This window comes from Gopherus evgoodei, chromosome 2 (genome assembly GCF_007399415.2).
Source record: "Gopherus evgoodei ecotype Sinaloan lineage chromosome 2, rGopEvg1_v1.p, whole genome shotgun sequence".
Lineage (NCBI taxonomy): Eukaryota > Metazoa > Chordata > Testudines > Testudinidae > Gopherus > Gopherus evgoodei.
In genome coordinates, this window is record NC_044323.1 from 74,547,428 (window position 1) to 74,563,726 (window position 16,299).

The 16,299-nt window shown below is 41.1% G+C and overlaps 1 protein-coding gene across 1 annotated transcript in view; it reads left to right on the forward strand.

The window, feature by feature from the left end:
- The window catches only part of RBMS3 (RNA binding motif single stranded interacting protein 3), a 580,573-nt gene that overhangs the window by 95,990 nt on the left and 468,284 nt on the right, over positions 1-16,299 (forward strand). The gene's annotated exons all lie outside the window — the stretch shown is intronic.

Genomic DNA, 16,299 nt, shown 5'->3' on the forward strand with positions numbered 1-16,299 from the left:
TCTGCACACCATCTGCACTTGCTGGTGGAAGTGCTGCCTTCAGAGCTGGGCAGCTGGAGAGCAGCAGCTGCTGGCCAGGAGCCCAGCTCTGAAGGCAGAATCATCCCCAGCAGCAGCACAGATGTACGGATGGCATGGTATGGTATTGCCACCCTTCCGTCTATGCTGCTGCTGCCTGGCCAATGGTTGCTGCTCTCCAGCCTCCCAGCTCTGAAGGCAGTACAGAAGTAACAGTAACAGTACCATGACCCCCTAAAAATAACCTTGTGACCCCCCAGCAACTCCCTTTTGGGTCAGGATCCCCAATTTGAGAAACACTCGTCTCCCCTGTGAAATCTGTATAGTATAGGGTAAAAGCGTGCAAGACCAGATTTTTCATGGCCGTGAATTTAGTAGGGCCCTACACATTCGGTGTTGAAATGCTAGGGTTCAGTTGGGCTGCATTCTGAGCCTTTGTATTGAAGTTCTGTGTTGTTTAAGGAAGTGTCGAATTTTATACTGCGTTGTATGCAGAGTTTAATTGCCAGAGGCTATAGCTTTCCTCAGGGATTCCTCTGTGTTTGCATATTTCATTTTTAATCTGATCTCTAGTAAATGTTAAAAAAAATTAGTTTTGAACAATGGCAGACCCAACACTATGTGTTATAGACAAGGTGAAAGGAGCAAGTGTATAGAACATGACGTGGCATGGCAATGAAATTGAAGTGAATTTAAGGGAATTTTTTCTTAAAGTTACAGTACATGTATAGACCAGTTTTTTTTTTTCAGTTCCTTGGAAGCCAGTGGAATTACTCTGGTGTCGTTGACAACAGAACCCAACCTGCCCATCAAAACCTGAGAGGCGCTGTGTTTCTGTTTTTGTCATTGAAGTGGACGGGGGCTGCAGATGTGCAGCAGGTATTCAGCATCTCTCGAGATCTGACCCTCAATGCAAAATTCTTATTTTTAATTTAAGTATCAACAGTGTGTTAGGTGTTGTAGAAGACACAAAAGAAGACCTGGACCCTGCCCAGAGGAGCTTATATCCTGAGGCCCAGATCTTGTACAAAGACACAGCAGCGGGCCTCCTGCACCTGTGTGGAGCCTCACTGAAGTTATTTGGGGCTCTGTATAGACAGAGGGATCTTCTGGCCTGCATCTTTGGGCAGGGTTGGGGCCAAACTGGACAGGCAATACAAGGATGAATTCGGAGAACTCATGGGTGGGTTTGAAAAGAAAAACTAAGTGACAGCAAGAGATCTTGCTCAGCAATATTTTAGTTCTTCTCTTTCAGCAGAACTGACTAGAAGCCTCCCTCCATTCCCAGAAGTGCAAATTTCTCTCAGTACAGGCTTCAAGCCAGGCTTTTTTTTTAATGTACGATATAGCAAGTGGTAAGAAGCGATATTGTGTACAAGACTATTATGCTTTCATCTTGGCCTGCTTAATATCCTTGACACATACCCATTTCACTCTGTGACAGCCACTATGCAAATTGGCTAAAAGCTCCATTAGGTAGTTCGAGGCTAGAGAAACCCATCTGTCAGTGTCGGTGACACCTCTTAGCTTGGAGTTTCATGTGGGACTCTGTCCTTGAGATACCCAGACAGATGAGTTTCTTCCAGTCAGTAGTGTTCCCAGGATCAAGAGAGGTTGTCATATAGTTTTATTCCCTTGATGTGTTCTGTATTTTGATCCTTCTTGTCTCCCCCCAGTCCCTCCTCCCCCAATGTGCAAACACAGATTGTAAATTAATGATAGAAAAATAAATAAATTGGTTTCAGTTGCTTTAATTAGGAAACAGTTGTAATGTTGTTTGTAAAAGAAATGCTGCTCATTTGCTTTTATAGTTGAGGAAGGAGAACAGTTTAATATGCTTTCCAGACATCATTAAGTGCGTCAGTGGGCTGCCGAGGAGGACATACGATTACCAATGAGTTGATGAGAGTCAGCTGTAGCTGATAGGTGCTATGTGTGGATACAGCATGATTTCAGAGAGCGCTCCTGTAAAAGACGCATCTCGATGATTAGTAGGAGGACATCAGGATTTAAGGTAGCACATATGGAGATAGGCACAGCACTGCCACACAGGTCTGAGACCAGGCTCACGGTTCTTGCCCATGTCAGGTTGGGAGGGAAATGACAGCAGCCGCAGTAGCGACTACACTGTTCCTTTGCTGCACATCCACTGAGCAGCACTGTGGAGGAAACCGCTTGCTCGCTCACTGTTACTTTTCCTGCTGCCTGGAGGTAAGGCGCCATAATAGTGATTTCGCTCTTTTGGAAATAAAGAATGAAACAGTAGCCTCTGAAAACCTGGATTAGAATACTTAACCCAACAGAATAAACTACGGCTGATGATCTGGTACCAGTTGTTAGCATGTGTGTGCTATAACATGAATGTTGCAGCATTTGTAATATGATTCAGTGACAGCCATCTAGTTCTGATTTTCATCACAAGAGAATAAGACTTCACTTATGCCATCAACAGTGGAATTTTCTGACGTGTATAACGTCATTATTGACAGAACTCTCAAAGAGTGGATTATTTCCTGATGGTGTGGTGTAAGAACTCTAAACATACAGTTTCTGGCAAAATAGCTAGTGAAACTTAAATGCCCAGCAGTGTTCAGATGCATGAGATAATTATAGCCTTGTCCACAGCAGATGCTCTGTTCTTCTGTTTGGCAGTTTCCTTATTCAGTGTGCAGATAATTGTATCTACCTAAGCTAATGGCCATTTTGATGATACAAGTACGTTTCTTATCTATCAGAAAGTTAGCATTTTCCTTTTAAGATGGATGCATCTATATAGGTTTGGCAGAATTCAATTTTTAAAATAATTTTGATGAACAATATTCTTTTAAAGCATTTTCCCCATTTTTATCTGTTTCCATGTTCAAAATTGATGAAACTTATGGTAGGGTGTCAGACAATAAAGGGCCAGACAATAATTATTTAATGACAGTAAACATTGAGATTCAAAATGTAAAGCTATATGGTGGTTACAACACAAATTATCAACATTACACATCAAAATATACACAGTAATTATCCTTCCATCAAACTCAAATAAATTCTCAAGCAGCATTTTTCTTACTTTGCCTATCTTTTACATTTTGATTATCATCAATGGAAATATTTTTTCATTGTTCTGTGTGTGTACAGTGACATTGACACTTACCAATAAAAATTGAATCCTTCCCAGCCTACTTATACAGCTGGATCAGTAGGAATTTCCTTTTGACGTGACTGTCCAATGCTGAGTAGTATTAGGAGTTAATGTGTTGGTCATAGCTGGGGTAAGAATGAAGTCTGTCTTTCCAGAATTAGCAGAATAACAGCATTTTAACACAGTTATCTTTCATGTTGCTAAGAATGACTTATTCAAATCAGGATGTGTTCTGATTTTATGTTCCAAACTCCGTGGCATAAAGAGGCTTTTACATTGGGCAAGTTTTAAGCAATCAAGTTACTTGTCTCTTTCATGCACTTTCATGTTTTATTCTCTCTCTCTCCCTCATTTGTATTAACATAGCACTTGCAATAGACACATCAAACCCCAAAGTGAAAACTTCTCAGATTGGTGTAAGAAATAGCTTAGATGTTTCTAACTCTCAGTTAAAGCTACATTGTGGAACCTTGACTCACGTTGGTGAGCATTTACTCTTAAAGTCTAAGTAACTTCAGTGGGACTGCTCCTCAGACTAACATCACCAGTGGGAGTAGAGCATTCGCAACTTTACTCAAAGCCATCTCTGTGTTTGTGTTTTTTCTCACTGTCTGGTCAGACCACTGAAGACGAAACATAATTAAATGTTGGCAAATTAAATAGGTGGTTTTGCAGTGCTGTGGACTCTGTCTCATGTGACAGTTGATCATCCCTTTAAAAAAATTAACAATATGATGATTTTATTCAGAACTCAAATATTGGGCATTGCCCATGTGACGAGGCAGTGCCTGTGTGAAAACACAGCAGCGGGCAGGGATTTTCAAAGAGGCCTAAGGGAGTTAGGCACCCAGAATCAGTGGGACTTGGTAACCTAATTCTTTTAAGTCCTTTTGAAAATCTTACCGTAATTAAAACAAAAACAAAACCTTGAACAGGTCATTTCATAGCAAACTTTTATTGATAAGGAGTAAAATGAGCTCAGTCCTGCACATGTGCAAGGTGGAAAACAGTTATAAAGAATTTCTCTCTTGCTGGGCCCACGTGGGGGAGTAGACACAATGCATTCCTTGCACATAGACCCAGAGCTCAAGGACTATACCCAAAACAGGCACTAACCTCTTCTAAGTGAACGGGGAAAGGATCAGACCATAAAAACTCACTGCGACTTGTTCAGTTTTTATGACCTATTTACAGATGCCTGAAAAATGAAATTTAATTTTAGCAAATGCTCATAAGCCCTTCAGTGTGGCAGCGCTGGGGGACACCACTCTAAAATAGCACTAGCATATGCCACTTTTAATAAGTGTTTTTTCTCAGAGTCTTTCATTTGTTCCTTGCTGCGTATAGTCTCTTACTAAATCTATTACCCTGATGAGTGTGAGGGTGTATTCACTGTTGGATGAAATAATGCACTCTAATTGTCACACACACATTAACTTCCTTAACCTACTCATTTCATATCTGCTGCTGCTAACTAAAATAGTATAATCTATTAAATACCTCCAGTGAGAAAGCACAGGTCTACAGACATTTTAGAAATGAGTGATAAGACCTTTCTTATAAGAGCAGATTATTGCTAAACAGTGGCTACGAGAAGATAGACTGTCATAATGATAACATATGGTGTCAGGTATTTTGGTAAACTAGTTTGGCCTACAGAAGACTAAGAACAGCAATCTGTGGATCATTGTAATGAGGCCTAGAAGGTACGGAACATAAACTTGTCAAAGCACCAGACGAAATCATCTCTCTTCATTTTCAGAAAAGATAAAGGGCCTAATTCTCTCACTCCCTTGCCGCTTATATAATCATATGCATCCACATTGGGAAGAACTATCAGAGACCTCCCACCTAGCCAAATTCACATTACCTGGATCAGTAGGCTGGGTTGGCCTTTTCTCCTTTATACCTCCATATTTTAATTTAGATCGTTTTTGACTTATGGCGATTTACTGGCAGGCCATCAAATGATTTACATTCACTATTGTTAAATGCAATAATTGGTATCAAGTGCCCATCCCACAATCTGCCTCATTTGGCCACACTACAGTGTGAGAGCCTCTGGACTAATTAAACATGAGTGCTGTGAGGAGTGACGTTATAGGTGAATGACGTTAGGTGATGTTGCAAGGCAGTATGGTTTAGTGGCTAGGGCACTGTACTGGGGGTGAGGCGATCGGGGTCTATTCCTTGCTGTTGCTGGTCAGCTATGCTTCCTTGGACAAGTCATTTTTACCTTTTTGTATCTCTGTTTCCCCTCCAACCTTTTGATGCCTTGTGTATTTTAGGTCAAATTATGGCCTGGCTAGTGTGATGGCAGAGAAGCAGAAGCAGGCAAATAGCACTGTGGGAGGGGTAGATAGAGGAGAGCAGGAAATAGGTGGAGTCTTAGCTTCTCCTCCACAATGCACGAGCCAGTATAGATGTGCCAGCATTCCACTGAAAGTCCCCTATGCCAGATATAGACCTGGTGCAGTTTATTCTCTCCCAGAGCAGCAGGAGAACATGGTGGGAGATGGTACTCAGAAAGTCACAATCTTCCTTCCCAGGCTGCTCCTGGGGCAGCACAACAGTTCTCTGCCCCTCACTCTCAGGTTATGGCAAAAGCGTGATTGTGTCCGTACATTGTAAGCTATTTGGGACAGTGTCTGTCTCTTACTGTGTGTTTCTACTGAGAAGCACTATGGGGACTTGTTCATGGATGCAGCCTTTAGTTGTTCCCATAATATAAATAATACATGAAATGAAATTTGAAATCCACATTTGTCATAGCCCAATACTGTATGCTTAATTCAGGGAAAGTGTTGAGTGTTTTCGATAACTTGATAACATCTAAAAATAGATTGTTTTTCTATAATAGACCAGGAAATCATTGAGTATTATGAACAGTCAATAATGAAATTAACAGTTGCCCATAAAAAGAGAATTGATTTGTCCTATCATCCTAAATTTGACATGATAGACAAAGTTGTAGATATAGTTTAATCATATCTGATAAATAAGCAGGTATCTAAATAACTAAATATTTCAGTAACCACTTAAAATTCCAACTTATGAAAACATCCATGTAACTTTGTCTCCCATATAACTTTATATCCTGAAATACTTTAACCTTATCAATGCAGCGCAGAAAATTAGGGTGTTTGGAATGCTTACAGAGAACTGTCTATTGTCTGAGAACGTTACTTCCTTAAATCTCTGTTTTTTTAATTCCATTCATAGTTTTGTTTCTGCCTTACTTTAATTGTCAGAAATTTGATAAATAGCTTGAAAAGAACTGATGACAATGGGAACTCTTGCCTCTAAACTGTCTTTTCAATTGAAAATGGCATAAGTGCTTCTTATACAAGATCAGGGTAAGTTTACAAAATTGGGTGGGCCAGGCCCTGGTATATGCTAAACTAGTGGAATTTTTTTTTTGTTGGAAACACGAAATTGTGACTCCATTTTACCCTGTCAAGGCTTTATTACTTCATCAAATGAATGACTGCCAAATACTGTTTTATAAACTGTGGTGCCCATGATGGAATTACTTCTGCAGAAAGTCTTCAAGTGATATGATGTGACTGAATTTTATGAAGTGCTGGAATATTTTCTGACCAGTAATACAGTGTTGGGATTATAGGTGCTAGGATAAAAGTAGTCAAACTTTTAGGCAGCTGAAGAGGGGTTATGGTAGGATGTCTGTAATACTTAGCATCAAGGAACAATTCAGAATAGTCTCAGGGCTCCTTTAAACTGTGGTGGATGCAGCAGGTCCAAAGCACAGTTTTGGGAATCAGGGATGGCCAAATCAGAGCAGTGCTTTAGTTATGCCCCTTTTATCCAACTAAGTTCCCTCTTGATTGCGGGGGCAGCTTAGAGCAAATAGCCAGGTTGAGTCAGAACATAACAAAGCAGGGGGCATGAAGCAGAGAGAGTGGGCAGATTACCATATCTGTGTTGGACAACATCAGTGCTGACTCCATGAATGCTCCTGGGCTGGAGCACCCACAACAAAAAAAAAAGTGGGTTCTCAGCTCCCCACCAACTGATTAGCTGGGGATGGAGTGGGGTCGGGAAGAGGTGGAGTGAGGGTGGGGCATGCTCAGGGGAGGGGGTGAAGCAGGAGCAGGAAGAGGTTGGATGGGGCAGGAAGATGCAATGTGAGGGTGGCGCTTTGGAGGAAGGTGCAGAGGGGGGGCAGGGCCTTGGGGCGGAATGGGGATGGAGCACCATTCGGACAGAAAAAAGTCAGAGCCTGTGTTGGACAGTATTACCTCGATCAATATAAATTCCTGTTAGCACTTATCCTTTTGTCTGTTTCTTTATATATGTGCAAAGCACTTTGCTTAAAATTCAGGAGAGGTGAAGGTCCTATAGCACTTACATTTTGATAATTTTGCTATAGTTCCTACCTGACCCCAGTATTGAAATCCCAGCAGATTTAACTCTGCCCTTCATCCTGCTGATGTAGATAGACTGAGCTATGTACAGTTTACTTTGTGGATGTCCTTTGGACAAGACTTTATTTTAGAAAAAGAAGTCTTGTCTGCTTTGCATGGACTTCAAAAGAGCCATGGGACTCTTCAAAAGAGTAGGATCGCACAGTGTCTTTCTAGATGCTGCCCTCCATCCCAGGATTGGCTGCATTTCAGTAGTGCTGTATGTATATAGTTTGTAAACCAATTTGTGATCCTGCTGGATGAAAGGTTCTATATTAATGTAAAATAATTATTATCATTGGGATGAATCATTTAAAAGGTTTTTCTTATCCCTGAAGAAGCAGAGTTGAAATTACTAAGCAGCTGGTAACATAGTGTCTATGATAAAACAATTTGCATATAACATAGACTAACCTAATTTGAGTCAGGGTCAGATTGGATTGTTAGGGAATGTATTTAAACCCAGTACTCTTTATTTATTATGCAGAAAGTGGCTTATTATAGTAGTAGCAGATGTCCTATTAAGAGATACTACTGGGTATCAGTGTCCTTTAATTCTAAACTGTAATGGAGATAATAGTATTCCAACTCCACCTTTGGCACATATTATATTTCCCAATTTATGTTTTGTTTCTCATCACGTGGTTATAAGCAAAAGAAGGTATAGCATGCTAATTTTAGCTTTACAGACTGCTGTCTGAGGAGCCTACCAGTTAAGACTTCTAGAAGGTAATGTTGTAAGCAAAGCAATGCTGTAAGCTGTGCTGAATGTCTTAACTTTCATAGTATATGATCATATTTGGAGGAGAGAGATTCAAAAATATTTCATATCAGAATACCGCTTTTGTGGGTTACTCCATGTACCAGTTGCTGTTGCAGAACTAATGAAGGTTCATAAAAAAGATTTTATCAGAAAAGTGTCAAGATAGAATAAAATTCTGGTTTACTCAAGAACAAAAATATAATCACATATGTAATAGTGATAATTGTGCTATTTTGCAAAGCCAGGCCAAAGCTGTTTTAAGTTTTTAGAAATTTTTTGTTCAGTTGGCTTTACAGATGGAAGGATTTGAAAATTAGTACCATATATTTTTAAAACTTTCTAAAATATTTCTAAAATAGTTATTCCGTAAACAGTGGGATATACAGAAAACATGATGGTGGTATGAACGTTACTGTAAACCGCTGAATACATGATGGGGCATGATGTTTGGGATGACTTGTATAAACTCGCCTATCCTTTGGCATTCAGGAACAAGGCAGCCATCATAAATGTACCAATAAAATATTTACGCTACCTACCACCACTAGGTATTATCTGTCCAATATATGGGGAGCTGATATCACTGTCTTTAGTTATATTTGCCTGACACTTTCCATTATACAGCCCTGTTTTCAGTTGCTTATGATATTGCAGAACTAACAGTTTGAGCTGAAATTTCCCATACTTGATATTCTCCAGGATAGTAGGTACCTTAGAGTTGACTAACTAGGTAACTCCCCCTCCCTTTTTGGCACTACTGATGTGCTCCTGCTTATCTCTGCATGGATTAAGGGAATGGTGTGAGGCTTCCTTTCCCCTCTTGGTCTCCCCCTTCACTGCTTACCGTCCTGCCTCCACAGGGAGCCAAGCTGAGCAAAACTGCCCTCTGCCGTCCCCTGCCCTTAGCAGGGAAAAACTTGAAACCTGATTCAGTAATGCTTCTACCCACCACGGAGCTGCCTGGGGGGCACAGCTGTCGTGCCTGTTTCACCCTTCCTGGACCAGATAGGGTTGCCAGGCATCCGTTTTTTATCATAATGCCTGGTCGAAAAGGGATCCTGGCTGTCTGGGCCGTTAAAAGTCCGGTCACTGGCACAGCGGGGCTAAGGCAGTCTCTCTGCCTCTCCTGGCTCTGCGCAGCTGCCAGAAGTGGCAACATGTCCCCTCTCAGGCTCCTGGATGCAGGGGCGGCAAGGGAAGTTCTGGGCACTGCCCACTCCCTGAGCTCCAGCTCCACAGCTCCCATTGGTGGGTGGCGCCTGTGGGCGAGGGCAGTGTGTGGAGCAGCCTGGCTGCTCCTACTCCTAGGAGCCAGAGTAGGGGCATGCCGACCACTTCAGGAGCCACCTTAGGTGAGCGCCACTTGGAGCCCTCACCCTGTCCCACGCCCTAACCCCCCTGTCTCAGGGAAGGCACGAGGGGCACGAGGTGGGGCAAGAGTGTTTGGTTTTCTGCGTTCAGAAAGTTGGCAACCCTAGGACCACAGGAAGGGGGGAATTAGTTCCCTTCCCCCTTTCTTACTCTCCTGCTTCCATGTGGAGCCATGCAGAGACGTGCTGAAGTGCTGTGTTCCCTCTTGCCTCAGCTTGCTCCATGTAAAAGGGAGGGTTCAGGAGCAGAGCTGCCCCTTCTAAACCCTGCATTCCCAGGGGATGAGTCTGCGACACACTGACCCTTTTGCAGTAGTTTTCATCTCCCTCCCCTCCCCTTCCCCAGCCATGAAGCACTATTCCCGTTATTCGGCCAGCCAGCAAATACCGTACCCCCACCCCCACCCTTAAAAGCACGGTGCGGTCATTTGCCTCAGGCTGAAACTTTTCAGAAGTTTTTGGAAAGTTTCCGCTAGAACAGTTCCCAAGATCAAGATTATGGAAAAATATGTAGTTTTGTCCATGTAAGAAAGAAAATTGATTCAACTGTTTTGTTCAGAACCAGTAGTCCTTCCCTGCTTTGGAGTAGGTTTTTTGGCAGGGAGGCTGCCCTGGTACCCTTTGCTGTTTCCATGAAAAGATGCCAAAATTTAGTCGATTTATAGCAGTTGAAAAATCTCAGTTTGCACATGCTCAATAGAGGTTTCTTAGAGTTTGGGACTTAAAATCTCTGAAGATTCTGTCTGCACTGAGCATGCTCCATCACTTAGAGTCCAATCCTTCAAATTTACTCATCCAAAACTCCTACTGACATCAATGGGAATTTTGCAGGATTGGATGCATTGAATAATAGGTATCATACTGTGGTTCAACAGATGGTTGTAAACTACTTTTTAAAATCTTACTGGGCCAAATTTGCAAATATGTGAGTTTTGCCTAGAAAAATATCTATTTGCATAACTGATTATCAATTTCATGTCCATTTAGTGCATGAGATTGTATGTTTGAGATTGTGCATGCATATTTTTTGGGGATTAAGGTAGGGACAATATCTAGTTTCCAAGGATAGCAAAATACTTTTACTATTGACATAGTGGGAGGCCTGTGTTCGTGTTTAAAAAAAAAAAAAGTAGTGATATTAACTAAAAATAATTTGTTGGGGTTTGTATTGTACCTTATGCCATCTCTAGCACCCTTGAAAATCCCAAGGTAACTGGAAATGGTATTCATTATATATAGGGTCACCATATTGCCCTATGCGGAATATGGGGCACCTGGTAAAATTACTCATATTCAAGTGAGTTCAATGGCAATGAAACAATGCAGTACAAACGTTCAAATTAACATCAAGTTGACTGAGCCCCTGTTAAAAAGAAGCCAACTATGCAGTATTTTTTTTATTTACCTTATCTTTAAGGATTTAGGGTTCACACAGGGAGGGGTGACATGTACCCTCCACCTCCCCCCCTCCACACATGGGGAAAGGTGACACACACACACTGCTGCAAACCTCTCGCATGGGTGGGTAACGGACTGACCCTTCCCTCCCTGCAGCGCTCTCCACCCTCCATGCATGGCTGGGCCCCTGGGATGGACCCACCTGGCCTGGTTCCTGACGCCACATCTTCCCAAGACAACAGGTGGGGGGGGCGGGTTCACGCAGGGTCACATGCCCCTTTCCCCAGATTTCTGCCAGGGTTGATACCAGAATGTGGCCAGCAGCAGCCTTTTGGCACTGTGCGGGAGGGAAGGGACTGGAGCTGTTTCCTGCTGCAAGGGAGGAAGTAGGGAGGGATGACCTGGCCTGAGTCTGCAGAGCTCATCTCTTTCCCCCTCACTTCCCTGTGGCTGGAAGCAGCTTGTCCTTTCCTGCCTGCACAGTGTGGAAAGGTAGCTAACACCTCCAGGCTGCTGCTGGCCACCGACATAACCTAGCCTCCTCCTGGGTAGTGGTGGTGAAGGGGCAAAGCAGGGAGAGGACAGTGAGGGGGGAGCACATAAAGGGCTGATGGGTGGGTAGCAGCGGTGACATGTAAATTTCAGAAAATACGGGAAAATTTGATGAAAAATCAGGACACCTGCAGGAAGGCTTAAATATGGGACTTTCCCTTTAAAAATGGGACATCTGGTCACTTTAATTGTATAATTTTAGTTACAAGGGTATTTTAATGTGTCTGCCAAAGTTGTTTCATATCAAATGATTCGGAACCAAATTATATTGCCATTAGGAATGATTCTGCCATCATTTATTGGATTGTTAGATGGTGGATACAATACTAGTCATCCAATTTAGGTCTTCAGAAATGCTGATTCGTAGGATTTCCAGCATTCCTAATCCTTTTCAACCAGAGGTATTAAATGAGTATTATTATTATTAACATTAATATCCACGTGGAATGTTACTGCTTGACCCAAACTTCAATGCATGAACTGCGTATTAGAGTTAACCTAGAAACTAAGGAGTGGCGATGGAATAAAGGTCAAATATCACCAGCTGAATTAATAAAAGATTTTCCTTCAACAAGTATCAAATCTTTAGTGTTCAATTCAGCTGGCTTTTAGGACACATCTATTGTTGCAGAAACATTTGTACTGCCATTTCCATAAACGAACTTCAAAATCCTGATTTGAAGAGAAAGAGAAAGACAGACATTTGTACAAAATGAATTTTGCCAAGTACTAGCATGAGAGCTTTTGTCAATTATTAATACTGCCTAATGTATTTTGGGGCCTTTCCAACTGATGAAAAGATACATAATTTTAATCCTAGGAATTTGGTTGGACTGATTGTAATGTCCACTATTCCCCATTCTATTTTTCTGTGTAACTCTTTTTCCTTATTTTTCCTTAATTGTTTTTACATATTAATTTTACTTTAGGTTGAATCTTGCACTTAAACTAGAATTTTGTATATATTTGAGAAAGATGTTCTCTTGTATTGAGAATATTAGTATGTATGCATCTGTTTTTATATATTTAAAATATTGTTAAATAGTAATGTTTCCAAGCTTCCATTGTAGAACTTTATATAACAGGAAATAATTTATCAATTGGAGGGGTTTTTTTTAAATTATTAAGGTTTTGTAGTAGTTTCAGGTATGCATTCTTTCAAAAGACAAATTCTGGAATAGAAAATAATTCACATGTAAAAGAAGAAAATTAAAAAGTATAGCACATCCTTTTAGAAAACTACAGAAAAATTATCACCGTAGCGACAGCCTGCGTTATAAAAAAGCATTGTGTGCCTTTAAGCTATCATTTATTAAAACCAGTGTAATTTGGAAATTCTTGGCATAATATATCCTTCTACATTTTATTTTATTTTTATAAAAATAAAAAAAAAGCATCCCAATCCCATTGTGCTACTTACATGTCAGACAGTTCTGTACCTATAAATTCTCTTTTGTAATTATTATTGAGACCGGAAGAGAGATTTTTCATTATTATATGACTGTAATGTGTGTGAAAAACACATCGTGTATATGGTTTGAAACTCTGAGCTGCACCGATTTATGCAGAAATTTGGCTTGTCTTGCATTAAACATTTACTGTAAGGTAATACTGGTGTTTGGAAACCCAGAAAAGAGGTTTCTGATGAGAGAGTTATATTTTTTTGCATTCATTATGAGCTATTTTAGAGAAACTGAAATGTTCTGTTCACCAAACTGCAGATGATTGTTTCACAGGAAACCCAGCTCAATTAGCATTGGAAGGCCTTGGCAAACTTGTGCATGCACACAAACACAATCTGGCACTGACACCATGGGAATGAGGATGGGCACTTACACCACGATAATAAATTATTCCTTCCTTTCTGCTCATAGAGAAGTGACTAGATAGAGTTAGTTGGTCAGAACGTCTTGGACTAAATGAAATTTCATGGAAGCAGGAACTTTTGAAGGGAGAGAGAATGAGAGACTATTTTGAGGCAGTTAGGGGACTGGCCTGGGATGTGGGAGACCCAGATTCAAGTTCTTGCTCTGCCTGATGGCGCTCTGCCTAGCTTTATTGCAGGGGTTCTCACAATAAAAATTTTGGTGGCCTCAGGGTGCGGCCACCAACTCTTCCTGGTGGCCGCTCTAACAATTTTCCCTAAAATACTTAATTCAGTTTGGGAAAAACAAATAATTATGCACAGATACATGTTCAAATCATTGTAATCTATGTAGGGATTTTTTTTGCAGACTCAATAATAAAAATAGTATATAGTTGTCCCATCTTTATTGGACCTAAACAGAACAGAAACACAAATGAAGTGCTTTGAACGTTGTAGTAATTTGTTTTATTGTTCTTATGCTTTTCTTGTTTGCTTTTTTTTTGCTAGCTAGTAAGTGTGCTGTATAAGTGATCTTAACAAATATCACTTTTCACAACAGACTTACTCAGCCCGGGCAAGTCCGGGGACAAATTAAGCCCTAGATGGGGAGATAAATACAGAGACAGCAGGGGCCAGGAGTGATGGGGCACTAGGAGAGGCAGCAGGGTGGCAGAGGTGATGTGGAGGTGAGCCTGGGGCCAGAGCCCATCACCACGCAGCCAGGGAATGGAGCCCGAAGCCCAGTGGCTGAAGTCCTATCCCACTGCCCCCAGGAAGGTGAGAAACTCTCTGTCTGCCTCAAGCTTCTCTTTCCCCGGGGGGGGGCGGGGGGGCAGGGTCCAACCACTCCTGGTTGCCCCTGTGGAGGGGCCACTGCATTGCGCCATCCCCCTCACCCCAAATCACCGCCCAGCAGGCTGTGGCTGCAAGAAAAGCCCCTGGTGGCCGCATTTGAGAAATGCTGCTTTATTATGTAGCTGCAGTCCCAGTGGCCCTGCGAAGACAGTAAATCCAAAACAGCTTAAGATATTGTGGAGTGTCCAAAATTCTGCTCAGATGTTCTTTTGTTAGGGACACATCCTTCCCCACCAGAAAAACTGATGTAGTTTAACTCTGTGTTTAATGTGGGCAAGGGTTTCCCTACATATGTCTTCAAAAGAGTGTTGGGTGGTGATACTTTGGGGACCTACCAGCCGTGCATTCTGCTTAAGAGACTGTGTCAGCCACAATTCTTCCATTCTACTACTCTGCATTGATGTGAACAGGGGAATATTTCCCACTTAATTCGTGTAATGTAGAGACAAGCGGAAGAAATGTGCTTGCTTTTGATTTTGTAAACCTTGCTTGGGTTTTCTTTCTGCAAAACCAGATATCATCTGGTTCTGATCTGCGTTCAACATATTTTTGGGTGGGGAGGGGTTGGATTAGATCAAAGATTTTGGTTTTGTCCTGTGCCAAAAGTTCAGTTCTGTTCAGTTGAATTTTATTTCATTCATGTTATTTCACCATGTTGCTAGTGTGTGTATAGGCAATAAAATTTAGCTCATATGTAGCATTTTCATCTTCAGAGCACTTTTAGTTCTCCATTTAAAAATAAATAAATATCCATTTAATAAATATAGACATTCAGGACCTAAGATGTATACTATTTTTATATAAATATATTAAGTTAAATATAAAACTTCCACTCTACATTTTTACCCTTTAAGTGGGATGCTAACCCATCATTACGCTAATCTTGCTACACAAGTGCCCCAAATAATATGTGGCAATATAAACATAAATAATAATCTCTGCTAACTCAAACTTTTCCCATTTTTCACAACAAAGTTATTGGATTGCAGGCAGTAATTGCTTTCACATTTTGATCTGTGTTCTGAAGTATTCTGTTTAGGAGACATACGATATTTTATAGACCAGATTGCTCAGATTTAGTACTTTTAAGATCCATATTCTGTTCACATTTTGTCTCAGTACATCAATAAAATATGAACATGTTGGATAATGAAGTAATAATGCTAATTTGTGTCACAAAATATAAGTTTTTGTTTATGAGTTTGACAAAGTGCTTGAATACTTTATATAAGAGAATTCTCCTTGTCCATGGCCTTTGTTTGTTAAGAAATAAAAAATGCCACAGGAATGGATTGTAACTGGAAGCTCCAACCACGAGACAAAGAGAAGAGAGGCAGTATTTATTGAAAATAAATGTTGACTGATGCTGTGAAGATTATTTTCCAGAGTGGGAGATAATTTATTCTGTGAGACAGCTCTATTCTTAGTCTTCATTTCTTTTGTACTAAGGACTGAGTTGCCACATTCCCTGTGGAGATGAAATGCACTAAATTCAGGGAGAACTATTTGGGGGGCAGTTTGTGATGGGGCTATGCATGAATTAATCCAGACTTCTTGTGAGCCAAGAGTAGTATTCTCTCCATTATGGCAGCATGAGGAGGTTGGAAGGAGCCAATGGCTGAGGTGGGTCTACAACAAAATCAATCCTCAGGCCAATACTAAGAGAGCTGGGCCGTCCATACTAAAGCATTCATGGGCTGTCATCATGATTGTGGTGTTCTGTTCGCAATCCATAAACCCACACTGCGCCTGTCTGCTTGGCATTCACTGTACTTTTTATTGGACACGTTCAAAGCTGGGGACTATTTATCCTCAACTGAAGTCTTCCCCTTAGCTAGATGACAAGCAATCTGTTCTAATTGTAGGTGGTCCTTTATGGATCTAATCCACATTATCATTTAAGCTTCACTGTATCTTTT